The 16,296-nt window shown below is 33.0% G+C and overlaps 1 protein-coding gene across 5 annotated transcripts in view; it reads left to right on the plus strand.

The window, feature by feature from the left end:
* The first annotated feature begins 2,117 nt into the window (after nt 1-2,117).
* Nucleotides 2,118-16,296, plus strand: part of LOC146539266 (potassium voltage-gated channel protein Shaw-like) — a 52,994-nt gene continuing 38,815 nt past the window's right edge. For 4 of the 5 annotated variants that reach the window (XM_085185467.1, XM_085185469.1, XM_085185470.1 and 1 more), the window contains exon 1: nt 2,123-2,302. The gene's annotated coding sequence lies outside the window, so the exon portion shown is untranslated. Of the gene's footprint in view, nt 2,303-16,296 lie in introns of all 5 variants that reach the window. The other variant, XM_085185468.1, reaches the window with a different exon arrangement.

Below are 16,296 nucleotides of genomic sequence, written 5' to 3' on the forward strand. Positions count from 1 at the left end.
TCAAGAATTCGTCGAGAAATGGGAGATGGAGTGCCTTAACACTATATTCCCTCTACCTAGTTACTGTGTGCAAGATACATCGTAATTCTAAAATAAAGGAAAAATAGAAAACATAATAAGCACACAGCATTAAGGACATTTTAAATATAATTAATTATTTAATCTCGCGTATCTTTGAGATCGTTAAAATTCTCATTTGCATTTTATATACGCTCTTGAGCACAAGACCATATTGAATCTACATACTTATATGAAATGGAAATGTTTAAAATATATTAATTTACTTTTAATGTATTATTTTTGCTGTAGTGGTGCAGCGGTACTGCGTATAGCTGTTACTAAGACAGTTCTGGGTTTGATTCCTATTGAGGGTGGTGAGTGGTTTCGATTGCATTACTCTGTGGCTCATAGAAGCGTAAAGAATAAAAAAATATTGTCGAAACGGGCAAGCTGGAGAATTTCAGAAGGAACGATGCGCAATTCTTTTTATATAGCTATAACTGTTTTTTTTTTGAAGAAATTAATAATAAGCATTACCTTTCATCAAATATGAAACGAACCCACACCCTTAACCTTAAATTTAAATGTATATATACGAAATATAAAAAAATATTTTAATCTCTGTACCGTTTTTTGAAAGTTCTACACATACCTACATCGGCCAAAAAACGAATTTGTACTATTTAAAGTTGGGGATAGTAGGAAATATGAATCTACGATCATCAGAATTGCGATATGCTATTTTATAAATAAAATAAATTTTTAATACAAAAACATACAAAAAAAATATTTTTTTCTACATTTTTATATATATAAAATCGAAAGGTCACTCACTCATCACGAAATCTCAGAAACTACATGTGCTAGGAATCTTAAATTTTGCATAGGAGTTACTTATAGGACGTAGGTGCTCGCTAAGACGGGGATTTGCAATATTCGATTTCTAAGGGGTTGTTTTTGGGGTTGAAAGTTTGTATGAAACTTCGTTACTACAATTGCTAGAATTCTCAAATTTTGCATGGACGTCACTTATAGGATGTAGGTACTCATGGAGACAGAAATTAATAATAACGTAGTTCACGCAGGCGAAGCCGCGGGCGCGCCGCTAGTTCTTTATATATTACATTGGGAGAATCATTTACCGGCTTTGGAAAAACAAAACGCTGCGTTATGATCCGTCAATCAAAACAGCATGTCTCAAATTGAGGAAAGCATGATTTTTTTATACATACCTCTAAATTCTTACATAATATAGAAATTTTACCTTCCAATAAAAATTGTATTATGTTGGATGTCATCTAGTCTCCACACTGGTCTGCTTTGGTCACGCATTTTTATACACGTACAGAATGCAATATTTACTTTAGAATTAATATTTCTACTTTATTCTCGAAATATTCATACATAATATAAAATAATTTAAGATTGTTTTAAAATTAATTTATATAATTATATTTAATGACTTTTGAAAATGACAGTTTGAAAAACGACGCAACAATAACCATATACTTTGGTGGCTTGTCTCGTGTCAAGTGTATTACAGATAAAATAATTGGAGTTAAGTACGGAAAGCAGCAACAGCTACTGGAACATGGCAGAAAGAAGCGACGTACTCTCTCATAATGGACTTCAGACGTCAAACGGAACACATAATATACGCACACTCTACTTTCAATGCCTCCTGGATTCGGAAAAAGGATAAAGGAATGTTTTAACACTAGGTTCACAACACAACACAAAATATCGGAGCTTTTTTTGGAAAAAAAAGAAGTTAATGTGTCTCTAGAATTATCCGAACCGAGTACTCTAAAGATAGGTTCCCTCTGCCTATCCTGCTATGCGTGAAGCCAAACTTTCTATTCATATATTATGATACAATTCTATTTTGTACAGTTCAGCTCAATTAAAATTCAAGAGGAAGAGGGATAGAAAATATTAACATTTTCGAACTTTGAAGCCACCTTTTATATGGACAAAAAATTAAAAATACACCCTATTTATAAAGAGATAAAGCTTAAATTTCGTTATTTTTATAGTTCATTACAAGATATAATATATCTAGATACAAACAGAATAGGCAATGCGCATGCCCCAAATGTTCCCTATACGCCAGTGACGCGACGGACGCCGCGAGGCGCGCGCGGGTCGCCGGTTCAAATCCGATAACCAAATGTGAATACCCAAAGTGTATGTGGAAAGTACAGTTTATATGAAATAGTGCTTTTTTGAGTGATTTTGAAAATTTTTGAGTTTTTTTTTTACTTTTTTTTAGGCGTGGCCTTCGAATGCCCTCGTTTTACAGGTAAACTACAATAACGAATTATTATGTTGCGTGTGAAGAAAACTTACCTGCTTTTAAATTCGGTCAAATGTATTATGAAAAGTTGCCTCTAAATGTTATAGTTTGTGTGTGGTTTTTTTTATGTAACTGTTTAATTTTTTTAACTTGTTTTTTATTTAATGATAAATCATTTTAATAATTGTTTAGAATCTACATATTTTTAAAGCTATTATCATAATCAATTATTATATTACCTATTATTATATTATCTCCATATTAGTGGAAATGGATGAAAATATTTTTGTATATAAGTATTTTCCTGGCATACTCGCTATTTCCCGCGATTTTCCAGTCATTTTGAATATACCATTGGTGAGCTTAATCAGAGGTAAAAATATTTAAATTATTTAGTTACGAATTTAAAATAACAAGTTTTTTCTAAGATTATTTACTTAACACTCCGTTCCATTAAAACACTTTATTTCCACTTTCCGCCGAATTCTGTAAGCATTGCGTGTTAAAAGGCGGAATTCTACGCCACGTTACCAGAACCAGGAAATGAAAATATTAAACATTTAATTTCCTCGAGTGGCAATTGAACCCACATCCGGTCGCGTTTACAATCACACTTACTAGTGCCTCTACGCCACGAGTGGCCTCTATAGTTCCTAAATAATTAATCATTACACCTAGTAAGATTCGAACGCACGACTATTGCGTTAACAGTTACGTAGTATTCCACTTAGTTACGATAGCTTCTAGTTTTTTAATCTAGAACAATTTTAATGTACCTGTTATTTATTCTAAAGAAACAATAAAATGTGAACTTTTAATTTTAATTCTTAATTAAAACTGACCTACTTTTGTGGCAAGAGCAATAGATATAAATAATCTACAATATTGTTGATTCATATTATTTATTTTCTTTGAAAAAAATTTTTTTTTATATAAATTCAATTAAAAATATTATTGCAATTTGTTTTCTGCGCGTGACACTTTCGTAGTGTAATTAAGAGATGAATAAGGGATGGTTCTATTTCGACTTCAATAAATATCTATGCGGCGTTAAGTTCCGTTATCCTTCAATGCCTAGAATTGAAGCATAAGGCGAAGTAAGAGTGTCATGCCTGCTATGTGCGGGAAACTAATTTTTTTTTTGAAAAATAGAAACCAATTCAATCAATTTAGTTATTCTAGAATATTTTTTAACATTTTTAAATATTATTTTCATTTAATAAAACAATATTTTTAGAAATCAGATTAACGTTTGAACGTAGCGCGACTCGAAACCACAACCTATGCAAACCAAACGCGTAACAAAGTAGCCAGAAAGAAGTGTTTAGACACTCTCTCCTTATTTCCGTATAATGTTCATTACATACTCGTAGCATTTCGAGTGACGTAACTCAACGCTACGTATCGACAGATGAAACACAATATTAAAATATAAATATTTCATCAATTTCGGTCTCGTAATTGCTCCAACGTAAACGCAACGTCTGACGGTGGCGGCCCATCAATCAGTGTAATTATATTGGCCCGAAGAGTTTCTATATACAATTTAGATTAAGCCTCAAAATGCTCCATTTTGAACCTTTCTTAGGAACTCACAAAGGATGTGATAGTACAAATGGTATGGAAATATTTTTAGGGTTCCGTATTATTTATGAATTTGATTTTGTAATGAAGTAGACTTAAATATAGCCAGTCGTGGCGCAGGGGCAAAAGCGTGCGGTTGTAAACGAGACGGCTTGTGGATTCGATTGCCACTTGAGGAAGTGAAACATTTAAGGCAGAGGGAACCTTGGAACCTAGTGTCCGTCTCCGTCGCCATGAAGACACTTCCGTTCTCGAATTCTGGAGTCATTGCGTGTTGAATGGCGGAACTCAACGCCGCGCTTTGCCTCCGTTCTAGGGTGAAGAAATAAAAATATCCCAAAATTCACACCAATCATAAATTAGAACAATGCAATGTTCCTCTAGAAGAACAGACGCGAATAAGAAAACATTTGTATATACATAATGCATGCTCTTTTCCACGAGTAAGTAAATGCATCTAAAATTGCGCCACTTTGGTGAACCGCCAAGTGTACCTGTTCACATATGTATGACTGGTGCTGCACTGTCTTTTAAGTTATAAGGCATTTTAATATTTTTGAAAAAGTTTCATTTTTGTTATTTTATAACTTTTTTTATCTATTGTAATATCAGAATAAAGAACATCGTTTTAGATCATTGAAATTGTCGATTGAAATTTTTCAAAGCAGTGGTACCTTCGTGTGGGACTGACTGAAAAGATAAATTATCAAAGACAATTGAAATGCATAATTGCATAAGTAATATTTTTATTTTGATTTCGAAAAGGTTTTCCAAAATTCCAACGGGAACAAAAACTTATAGGATTATCAAAAAAATCGAACTTACAACCATAGAATTTACAAGCAACTACAAAAAAACTAACTACAATAACCTTAACCTACAGTAAAGAAACATAATACGTAAACGTAATAAAAGCTGTCCGTCATTTGACTGCATTATGAATAAGATTTACGATAATTTACGCCCACGTAAAGAATAACTATAGCGCTGACGTAAAGAGATCATTTCCAAATGTAATGTAATGTTAATAAATAGATACGGTATGTTTGTAAATTACAACTGACGTTTGAGGTCATCATGGGAAGGAAGAAACCACATGATGATGCTAAAGACTGTAGCAAAGTGCCTAATAAAACAAGGATTAAATTATTATACAGTGCCATGCCACCTTGCATATTCTTATAGGCAAAGAGAAATTAGTCATAATCAACGTCAACGTTTGACTGAACACAGGAGGGCTGTGAGTTCAAAACCCATTCCGAGGAAATATTTTCAATTTCCCAATAAACTAAGCCCCCTGATTAACCTCAACCTAGTATTAAGGTATTGCGTTTGCGCCTTTTGAGAACTCATCGGCACAAATTTTCTTTTCAAAACCGACATATAAAAATAAACTTCTAATCTTCAAAAACATGTTTACTCTGACCAAAAATATCAAATTTTAAAATAACAAACGATGTAATGCTAGTAAATAGAAACGATTATCTATTTATAAACTATAACTGACAGTTAAGGTCGTCCTAGTAAGATTGACCTGCAAGATGATTCGTCCGGAAGCTATAACAGTGTCTGTCAAATAGAAATATGGGTACTAGTGAAATGTAAATATGTTTACTGTTATATCTTTTTTAGTTTTCTGCTTTATCGCACACATAGCAGGGTAGGCAGAGGGAACCTGGAATTCTAGTGTTAAGAAATTCCGTTCCCATTAAGATGTTTCCGTATTCTACTTTTCGCCAGTCTCGAGGAGAAATTGAACCCATAGATTGAACATGAAAATTTATAAGTAATACATGAACAGAATATCAATTGTTTTAAAGTAAGATAATAACAATTTTAAAACTATATTGAAACAAAAAAATAATAATGGGAAAGGATACTCACAATCCTCGTATTACGACGACCTCCCTCAACCTAAATTTCGTATGTCTTTCAAATCGGTTAAAAAAAGGCTTTTTGGGTCATTCATAGATAAAATACTAAGATAATGACAAAAATATGTATCACAATCAATAAAGCCAGGCCTCGCGTGCCGCCGGGCTGTAAGCGCGATCTGATAGTGGGGTTAGTTCAAACATAGGATGGTCTTAAATAGAAAGCCTTGTTAGCCGTCTTGAGACTGGCGTTTTATGTTTTTGGAACTAGTTATATGTTCTGGTTTTGTCTAATAAATTATGAAGTTTTTCTATATAAAATAGAGATAGGCTTCCATAATTTTTAGGGACATTTGTTGTTTGGTTCTTATATCTAACAATCCTCTAGGTCTATTTTATTAGACTGTGGAAATTCTTTTAAAATATTTAAATAGTCAAGATTTTTACTCTCATTGTAGGGTTACTTAAACCGTGAGTGATGCGTCACTTCGCTGTCATTGTTGTATTAGATTTCACTAGTTAAGTGAGCCCGGCAAGTTTCGGTTCGATTCTCACTCAAGAGAATTTATTATTTTCATCTGCTTGCTCTGGTAATAAGACAAAGCGCAGTGTAGAATTTCGCCATTCAACATGCAGTGTCTCGAAAATTTTGGTTCTCTGGGGTAACGCAGTGTCCTAGCACTAGGTTCTCTCAGCCTAACCTACTATATGCGGTATACAACATGAAGCGAAAAGAATAATAAAACCAAACTCTAATCAATTAAATTTTACACTTACAACTCATCCTGTCAATATCTCTATACTGTTCTAAATTTAGTTACAATCGCTTTTGTTGAACGGGTTAATAATTGATGTTTCAAATGGCCTGGAGGTGATGAGTTATGAAACAAAGTAAGAGAATTGAGATAAAACGCGAGAATTTTCCGATGTTACTTCTACCGTATACTGCATATAGGAGGGGTGGTAGTGAGAGTCGAATTTTTATTTGACTTGCTGTGTTAGCCTTCCAAGAGATGAAATCTTCCAAGTCTTAAATTTGACTCATTTTTCAGTATCCTATTAATAACCAATTAAAATATAATAACAGCTCTATGCGAACTAACTCTGTGGAAACGCAAACCGCATCAAAATTAAACAATCGGTTAACCGTCCAGCTCGTAATATTTAAAATCCAGTCTGTTTTACGACACTATAAAATGTAAAAAAACGTTTAGTGCGTATAACGAACTGTGTGCTAAACGTGTGTTTTTAGTTTTCCTCATATTCGTGTAATGTAAACATTTGGATTGTGTGTTCCCCAAATTGGTTGGAAATTGGTTGTGGTTTTTATTTTTTTTCTGAAAGAAGTGTACGAACTGGCCTTCGTAGTGTATCGGCACAAGGATGTGACTGTAACGCGACGGTTATGGGTTCGATTCCCATTCGAGGAAGTGAAATATTTATTTACGTTTATATTTTCATTTCTTCGTTCTGGTGTTGAGGCAAAGCACGGCGTTGAGTTCTGCTACTCAACACGCAAAGCCTCCAGAATTCGCCAGAAAGTGGAGAACGGAATGTCTTAAGACACCCTCTGCCTACCCTGCTGTGTGCGGGAACAGGGACAGCGTGAAGCTAATTTTATTTTTTAAGTGTAGATTTTAATTTATAGTACAGCAACATCAGCCGCCGCAACTTGCACATCCTCTCACTCCTTTATTCTATCATCTATAATCCTTTCAGTCCTTCTTATCTAAAATCCCGGTTTCATTTCTTGGGCGCTGATACATCCTCTCAACTTCAACTTCGATCAAGATCTGACAACCGACTAAAGTGTCCATTTGCTCACACGCGCTTCTATGGTGAATCCTTTTCTGTGAAAGCGGTAAAACTCTGGAATATGATTCCTTCAGACATTCGTCACTCCAAATCCCTACTTATATTCAAAAGTCGTCTAACTAAGTATTTTCTTTCCTTACAATAATTATGTATTTATTTATTTGCAATATAGTATGTATGAATGTATGTATGTATGTATATATGTGTATATCTATATGTATGAATATTGTATATATATGTATATCTATATGTATGTATATCTATATGTATGTGTCTATATGTATTATGTATTGTATGTATAGGTTTTATATTTATTAAGTTTACTTAAGCTTTGCACCACATTTTGCCCTCACTCTTGGATGTATCCTATCTTTGGATTGGTTGCCTGGAAGAGATCACTTTTAGTGATAAGGCCGCCTTTGTGCATTTTATGTCTTAAAATTATAATTGTATTTCTTGTAAACTTTTATTATTATTATTATTATTATCAGCAGGTTACACGTACTGTAATTGTTCACAATGTAGATCGCATTGAGCAATTTAGACAGAGGTTATCTAGTGTTAAGACACTCCGTTCCCAACTCACCGCCAAATTTTCGGGAAATTGTATGTTGAATAGCGGAAACCATCGCTTTTTCTTGTTAAAAAGATGAAGAAACGTTACCGGCCGCTCTAAAATAACGTATTTATACGTTATTTCTTGATTGATATAAAATACCAAGAAAACAAGCTATGCCTTTGTTAAATAAACTTCTTTCGTTTCTATTAAGAGATTCATACGGAATCAATTGCTTTTATAAATATTTGTAATAATTCCAACTTCTGTATATTTTTCTCTGTTCCTTGAATGTTGGGTTATTATAAGAATGTATGAATACTTTTAAACTGTTATATTAAGATAAAAGATAGGTAAAGTATTATAAAATTTATGTTTTTTAGTTTTTTTAATTGTTATTTTTAAAATATTTTTTGATGTTTCTCTTTTATTAGTGTCTGAATAACCTTTTATTTAAATAAATAATACTTTCTTTTAACATATAATTTTTTGCCGAATGTTTATTCTTAGGAATAATCTTATTCTTAATCGGATTGTTTTATAAATATTCCTAAAGAGATTCTAAATATAAAAATAAATATAAAGAAGCGTATAAGAATTTCGACGTAATTCGATAGTAACGTATGGCTTAATTAGCTAAGAGATTAGATTTTGATACAACGGTTAACGGGTTCGAGTACATTTCCAAATATTTTTCTTTGTTAGAAAAAAAAATAAAGAGTGTGTTTCGTCGCACCTTGATGTAATAAAGCCTAATAGCCCTTCTCTATAAATAGACTATCCAACACAAAATAAATTTCAAAAAAAATTCAAACCAATAGTTTCTGAGATAAGCGCTATCAACAAAACAAATTTTTCAACTGTATAATATTAATATAGAAATATAGACAAATAATACTGTAGTATTATATATAGGATTCCGTTCCGTTGATAAGTAACAAACTCCGGTACATCTATACTCCAGTAAGTATTTGAGAGACAATGGACGTCTGAATAAAGGTTTCAATCGCGCCACTTGACCTGAAAACATTAAAAAATATTTCTGTTTCTCAAGTAAAAGTGGTTATAACTTCAATTTTACTAAAAATAAGGATTAAGAATACCAATAATTGGTTCGATTCCCACTCAGAGGAACGAAATATTTAATATTTTCCCTTCTTCGCTCTCGTGATAAGGGCAAAGCGTAGCGTTAAGTTCTGCCACTCAACACGCAATGCTTCCAGCAGCGAAAAGTAGGGAACGGAGTGTCTTAACTTAGGTTCCCTCGCCCTACCCTGCTATAAGAGGTAAAATTACTAATGTTAAAGTATTTTTGTATATACATATTGCATTTCTCTCATATTTTCGCATTAAATCTCACTGTGCTCAAACAAACAAGTAAATAAGCATTATTCAAAGCAGGAAAGCTGTTTAAAGTAAAAATAAAGGGTTTTATACAAAAATGCTTACAAATCACATAAAAATGAGGGAAAGGGCGGGCCCCATACACATAACTCGACCACGTCCATATAATGATTATGCAAAAGAGACCGTTCTGTAGGTACAGTAAACCACGAATTTAAGGTGAAAGGTGATTTAAGGAAATAATAAAACGACGGTTGCGACACTCGGGCCGTCCATACATAAATCACTCGGAATAAATATAATATTATAAATATTTTGATACTTAAATAATAATTACATAAATAACTAATCTATATATATAAAATCGAAAGGTCACTCACTCATCACGAAACCTCAGAAACTACAAGTGCTAGGAATCTCAAATTTTGCATAGGAGTTACTTATAGGACGTAGGTGCTCGCTAAGACGGGAATTTGCAATATTCCACTTCTAAGGGGTTGTTTTTGGGGTTGAAAGTTTGTATGAAACTCCGTTACTACAAATGCTTGAAGTCTCAAATTTTGCATAACGTCACTATGACGTAGTCATGGAGACAGAAATTAATAATAACATAGTTCACGCGGGTGTAACCGCGAGCGGGCCGCTAGTTATGTATATTGCCATGCATATTATTATTATTATTTATTTATTTTATTGCAACATATTTAAGATAGACTGTAACGACTATCGGAAATATCTTTTGCAAGAAGTTTTAAAAGGAATGATATACTCTCACTATTAACTTTTTGATTTCTCCATGTAAATTGCCAACGTTATTATAAGGAAATTACAGGATATATTTTCTATTAGCTTTCTCTACGCTTTCTCCGTATACAGACAGGGTAGGCAAAGATTAAGACACTCCATTCTGTAATTTCCACCTAATTTTCAAGATATTGTGTGTTGAGCGGCGGAACTTAACTCCGCACATTGTCTGATCTCTCTCTCTCTCTGATTGTATTATATGATATCAAAATCTATTTAACTGACATAATATATGTAAAATTGTAATATATACCAGATTCATAATTTTCCAGACCAATTCATAAATGGTAAAACGCAATAAAAATATGAATACATATCACAATTCACAATTTCCTCGTAAATTACAGTAGACACTGATTGAGACATAAATCGTGAAAATTAAACTTTTTTTCATTTTCCCCGCCCTCGTTGTTAACTACTGGTGATTTGTATGATTTATTGATATTTTACAATTATTGAAAGCTTATGCAGCAGTACAGCTTATTACTGAAGATGCGAAGGTTGTGAGTTCGACTCTCATTCGTGGGAATTAGTTGTTTTTATTTCCTCTTTAACAAAAAAAAAGCACTTTGTCAAGACGAGGTAGTATTATTTAGTTTTTTTTGTATTGAGGGTTTTTTAATTTTCACTTTATATAATAGAAAAATTATATTTAGAAATAGAACAATGTAACCTTAGGCCTTATATTGTGACGTCAGGTGCTATTCTAGGTTACGACGGAATTTAGATATAAAACATTTAGATAAACGATGCAGATAGAATCGTATTGTCAGGCTAGAATTTGACCTACATTATATGTAATAGTTGATTAAAGTAAGTTCCACAATAGTGGCCTTTACGTAAATAGGTGATTGCCTTAGATTTAGGATATCACTGTCTTAGTAATGTTACTCTATGTTTTATTTTCCCACATTTCACCAAATATATGAAGTATTTATTTAGCAGGTCTTGATGGTAGTTTTACAATGTTTTATAAAAAATAAATATTTCAGAGTTTGAATCCACAACCGTGAAAAGAAGAGAACGGAGTGTCTCAACACTATACTATTTCTGCTTACCTTATTTATAATGTAAGAAAAACGTAATTTCATATTAAAATTGGAAATTACATTTACTCATTTTGAATTTGAAATATAATTAATTCTGAAAATTGACTGATCATTAATGATAATTTTATCTGATGAAATATTTTTCATTATTGGTGGCAATAGTTATCGCCCCAATAATTAAGGCTTTCGTTAGCAAAAGATAATAAAATGATAAAAACTCTGATTGCTATCATAATGAATGCGAAAAGTCATATTTAAATACTCCGTGCCAAACAAGTTTCACCAGCTTTATTTTATTAGGTTAGGGATTGTAATCAGAAGGAGATAAATATAATTAATATTCCAACGTTTTATAATTTTCTTCTATTATAAAAGTGCAATAATTATCCTCATTTGTAAAATGTCCATTAAAGTACTAAAATTATGAAAATTAGCAAAAAGTGAGAAGGTACCAAATTAGTTAAAACGAAAAATATTAGAAAATAAATTGCATTAATTTCATTATAAACTAATATAGCAAATTTAAGTGAGTCTACTTCCAAAAGGGAACCTACAATCATAAAATTGATAGGGAACCCATGGACGGTCACTCTGTCCTGACCATAATTATTTACTGTATTGTTCTATAATCCTGTCACAGTTTAAATTATAATTAAATTTACTTGACGCTTTAATCCGCATTATGTAGTTTTGCACGACATTTTATAAAATGAGCTTTTAAAGCTCATATGTTGATCCAATAACTCTTCATTATAAATAAACATTATGAAGAATAATGAAAGTCGTCGTGGCGCAGTGGGAGAGTACTTGATAATAAACGACGATTGAGGGTTCGATCCAATTGGTGGAATGATTCCAATTGTTTTCATTTCCTCGCTATTCTAGATAAAATGCAGCTTTAAGTTCCATTCCATTTGACCTGAAATTGGGGAACGGAGTGCTTTAACACTAAGATTCCTTCAGCCTGCCCTGATATACGCGGGATACTGCGTGAAGCTATAAAAAAAACTTTTCCAACCAAAAGAAAAGTCTAGCCTAGATACAGCACTCGAAACTACTAAATCTATTATTTATAGCTTAGCGAGTGGATTTGAGATAAACTTATTAAATGATGAAACAGATTTCTCTCAGACACTTTACAGCATCTCAGACGTTTCCCATATACACCAGATGCACTTAAACTATTTAATATATCGTTTGTAATTTTGTACGTCATCGTGGCCCAGTAGTGTGAATTATATAGGTGGTCGGTGGTTTCTTTTTTAATCTTTCTTGCTTCAACCTGTATCCCACATATAGTAAGGTAGGCAGAGGAAACTTAGTGTGAAAACACTTCGCTCCCTACTTACGTTGAGTGGCGGAAAATTACAAATTACTAATATATTACAAATTACTAAATTATTCACGTATTGCACAAAAATCATAAAAATATTGAAATTAAATATATTTTAATTGTATATTAATTTTAAATCAGTTCAAATCACATGTTGGAGAATGTTAATAAAAAACATAAATAATTAACCCAAGAACAAAATTCGACTTAGGTTTCCTATAGCCAAAAAGTGAGAATCGGAAACGCAATTTGCCCCTTTCACTTAAAAAAACACTTATAAAAAGTATAAAAAATATAATATTTAAGTAGGCTCACATAACCCTTAAAAAAGCCAATCAAAATGCATTGTTATCGTCCAATTAACTTCTGGACGGGAGTACTCCATTGGAGAGTGCTTAATCTTTCTATAGAGTGTGTTTGATAGAACTAAGTGGATAGACCACTAGAGTCTATCTTTGTGAGGGATAATTTAGTTTTTTCACGTTTTAACCCGCATATAGTGAGGTTTTCAGGGGGAGCAGGATAAGGGAGTGAGTGATAAGACTCTCTGATCCCCAGTTTTTGGAACATATCGCAGCAGAACTCGCTACGCTTTATTCTGGTAACATCCAGAGCAAGGAAATGAAAATAATTCATTGTCCCGAGTGGGATTTGAACGCAACCATTGCGTCTGTTAGTATCATTGCCATATGCTATATATATGGTATTGCGCCACTACGACTTCGACTCAGTGTTTAGGCGCTGGAGAGTGAATGGAGTGTTTTAGCACTACGTTCCCAGGTTCCTCCTGAATATTTTGCTATGTGTGGGTTATAAAAAAACACACTTACAGTCGGACACTGGTTCACTGTACCACAATGATAATTCACCATGAAATAAACATTAAGCTGATTTTAATAAGGTTGTCATTCAAATATTTTTTTTCGTTTGAAAGTTAAAGAAAAAGTTAAAAGTTTGGAAGGAATGTTGATGGAATACTAATTTTCAATTTGGTTGTATTTTTTTCTATTTATTACACTTTTTTATAACTTAACTTTCCACGGCATCCTGAAGGACTTCCTTGATCTAGTTATAAGACAATGCGCGACTTTAGGTTCCACAACTCAACACGTAGTGCTTGAAAGTTGGACGGAATATTAGGGAACAAAATGTACTTAATGGGAGCAGAGAGTCTAAACATACGGTTCCCAGGTTCCCTCTATCTACCTTACCATTTACGAGATAAGAGCGTGAAGTTAGTGTTAAAATCGATCCCACAACCATCGCGACCAATTCAAAAAATAACTAACACATGAGCCGCTATGGCGTCAGTCACACTCAACTACTAACTTACTATTCCATTATTTATTTAATAAGGCAGATCTTAACTAAACACGTAAGCGTAAATTGACGGAATACAGTACAAAATTCAGGCTGTCTGAAATAAATATTTATTATAGTTTAATTTGGTTAGTTTAATTTAGCTTAGTATAAATTAATGGTAGAATTACACTTGTAGAAGTGGATGATGTATATATATTACTTACTTTGTGTTGTTGTTCCATTTATCTAGGAAAGTATAAGTTTTATTTGTATGTGTTTATCATATATTATTATTATTTATTATTTTTGTTTACGTAGGCGAAGTCGCAGGTATAAGTCAGTTTCACTACAAATATTGGAATCAATTGTTTTCATTTCTACTTTCTGAAACAATGTCTCAAATTTTGGCAGTGTCTTAACTGCTAAAGTTCTCTCTGGCTAACCTGCTGTCTACAATTAACATCCTACTAATGCTACTAATATTATAAATGTCAAACTTTATGAGATTGTCTGTTTATTTGACTTTCATGCAAAAACTACTGAACGGATATAGATGAAACTTTACAGTATTGTCCGAAATTATAGAATAACTAGCGACCCTATTGCGGCTTCGCCCGCTTTTACTACTGGATTGTTCATATAATGTATGTTTGCAAAGCACTTAAGATAATCTGAAAATTAATTAAACCCTAATGCAACCCGCATTTTCGTAGTTTCAATAAGGATTTTCCAATTGTTTTACACAGCAAGGATTTTTTAGTAGGTACCGTTATTTTATATCTGTGATACTAATCTTTTCAAGTACTTATTAAAATATATTTAAATTACTATTTTTAGATAGTTAAATGACATTAAATAATACATTCAACTCGAATTATCCAATACGTGCAAACGCATCTAAATCTTCGTTACTATAAAGGCAGGCGGGTTTTTTTTTTCGAGCTTGTGGTTAATGCTGAGGAGGGTATTCTGTCCCTGATGAAAAGCAAGCACTACGTGGCTGCCTGTGACGAAAATTAAATAGAATGCATCGGCCGGGAATTGAACCCGGGCTGCCCGCGTGGCAGGCGAGCATTCTACCACTGAATCACCGATGCGTGTAAGACAGGCGGGCGCGGCGGACTCGCTTGGATAAGCATAACGTCGCGAGACGCGTTTCGCAGCAAGGATTTTTTGATATTGTAACAACTTCTAAAGTACTTATTAAAATGAAAAACAGAAAAGACAGTTTTGATTTACATTAAATGGCCAACGTAACTAATAAACTTATTTATATGCTGAGAGTAAGGGATAAGTGAAACTTGACTCGATACAGTTGATGTGTGAACGGCGTGATGTGTCAATAATTAAATGCGTTTTTCTCTAAAACTATTCGCAATTTCGAAATAGTTTAAAAAGCAAATTGTATCTTCGTTTAACGTAAAAATTTAATAAAGTATTTTAAAGGATAAGGATTAATACAATTATGGAGAAATATCCCTCACAATAAAAAATATATTGAAATTACTATTTTTAGACAGAAATATGATCACTACAAGTTATTCTTAAAAGATACGAATATGCCATCGCGGATTTTTTTGTAGATCTTATTAAGAGGAACAATACTCCAGTACATTTTTTTCATGTAGTATTTACCATTAAAGCAGCGCATGCGCGAAAGTGTCTCAGCGGGTAGGACTTTATACGCATTTATCGTATTTATGTTAATTTACATAAGAATGTACAAATAATAAACTATATATAAACCTTCCCTGAGAAATACTCGACCTAATGGTGAAAACCGCATCCAAATCCGTTGGGTGGTTTTGAAGAAGAAGAGTTAGAAAGTTCAGACAGACACAAAAAGCGACTTTGTTTTATAAGATATAGGAGGATACATAATTGATGTAAAAAATTTATATACTTATATAACATATAAGGGTTTAAGCGGGCGAAGCCGCCAGTCGCTAGCTGCATATAAATAGACCACTAAATGTATAAATAAATATTGAAAGCCCACTAACGATAGTATATTAATGAACGTCTTCAAAGCGATCGATCCCGTATATTTGCAGTGTATCAGTGTGTGTTTGGTCAGCTGCGATAATTGCGAGATTGTTTGTTCGTGTATTTTGCTGTTCTGATTATATAGCTAGGAATATAATTATGAAGCATCTCTATAAAAGTATTCGGGAAAATTATATATTATTCATTTTTTGCTATACGCTTTATCCCCCAGGGAAAGCAAAGGGAACCTGGAAACCTAATGTTAAGACATTGTTTGTTCTCAGTAGGCCACTTCCGTCCCCATTTGAAGCCGAATTCTGGAAGCGTTGCGAGTTGAGTGGCGGAACTTGCGC

This window comes from Heliconius melpomene, chromosome 5 (genome assembly GCF_056956725.1).
Source record: "Heliconius melpomene rosina isolate 202511_hmr_F chromosome 5, ASM5695672v1, whole genome shotgun sequence".
Lineage (NCBI taxonomy): Eukaryota > Metazoa > Arthropoda > Insecta > Lepidoptera > Nymphalidae > Heliconius > Heliconius melpomene.